General features: G+C 56.7%; 1 long non-coding RNA gene across 1 annotated transcript in view; it reads right to left on the bottom strand.

Moving 5' to 3' along the window:
- LOC106725118 overlaps positions 1-1070 on the bottom strand; it is a 4096-nt gene extending 3026 nt beyond the window's left edge. The window contains exon 1 of the long non-coding RNA XR_001360988.1: positions 1030-1070. This is a non-coding gene — a long non-coding RNA (uncharacterized LOC106725118). The remainder of the gene's footprint in view (positions 1-1029) is intronic.
- Between the last annotated feature and the right edge of the window lie 133 nt (positions 1071-1203).

The following is a 1203-nucleotide window of genomic DNA, read 5'->3' as shown; positions in this document are numbered from 1 at the left end:
AGGGGGGTTGGGGCTCCGTACCCTGTCACACACAGAGCAGGGTCAATCAGGGGGTTGGGGAGCTCCCCCCTGTCACAAACACAGTAGGGCCGATAGAGGAGTTGGGGCACCGCCCCCTGTCACATACAGAGTAGGGCCGATAGGGGAGTTGAGGCACCACCCACTGTCACAGACAGAGCAGGGCCGATCAGGGAGTTGGGAGCTCCCCCCTATCAGGCACAGAGCAGGGCTGATCAGGGGGTTGGGGCGCCTTCCCCTGTCACGAACAGAGGGCGGATAGGGAGGTTATGGCCCCCCTGTCACACACAGAGCCGCAGGGCGATCAGGGGGTTTGGGCGCTGTCCCCTGTCATGCTGCTCCAGGGGTCAGGAGGCCTCGCGGCTCCGCTGATCCCAGTGCTGGGTGGCCTGGTGGCTCCACTTGACACAGGGGCAGTGAGGCCTAGCTGCTCTGCTGATCCTGGTGCTGGGAGGCCTTGAAGGTCCGCTGATCCTGGTGCTGGGAGGCATATTACCCTTTTACTTTATAGGATAGAGGCCTGGTGCATGGGTGGGGGTCGACTGGTTTGCCCTGAAGGGTGTCCCGGATCAGGGTGGGGGTCCAGCTTGGGTGCCTGGCCAGCTTGGATGAGGGGATGATGGCTGTTTGCAGCTGGTCACACCCCCTTCAGGATGGGGGTCCCCACTGGGGTGCCTGGCCAGCCTGGATGAGGGGCTGAGGGCTGTTTTCAGGCTGGTGGGTGACTGAAGCTCCCAACCTCTTTTTCTTTTTTTTTTATTCTGGGATTTATTTACCTTCTATGGCTGTCACTGGAACTGAGAACTGGCTTTAGCTCTGAGGCTTGGCTCTAGCTCTGGGACCTCGTCTGCTGAAAGCAGGTATCTGGTTTATTTGGCTTCTATAATTGAAACACTGTTGCAACTCCAGGTTGGCCGGCTGGCTGAAAGCATGGGGTTTGTTTAGTTTCTATAATTGCAACATTGTTTCTTATAGTGCAAGCTCAGAGCCCAGCAGTGGCAGGTGGGAAACCTTGGCTTCCTCCTTCACTGGAGCAAGCAAGCCTCCCGTTCGCTTCAGCTGCCTGGCTGCCGGCCACCATCTTGGTTAGCAGTTAATTTGCATATCGCCCTGATTAGCCAATGGGAAACGTGTCGGAGGTACGGTTAATTACCATGTTTGTCTATTATTAGATAGGATATATAT

This window comes from Myotis brandtii, unplaced genomic scaffold (genome assembly GCF_000412655.1).
Source record: "Myotis brandtii unplaced genomic scaffold, ASM41265v1 scaffold1377, whole genome shotgun sequence".
NCBI lineage: Eukaryota > Metazoa > Chordata > Mammalia > Chiroptera > Vespertilionidae > Myotis > Myotis brandtii.
Note: the sequence above shows the minus strand (reverse complement) of the source record. Positions and strands in the feature narration are given on the sequence as shown.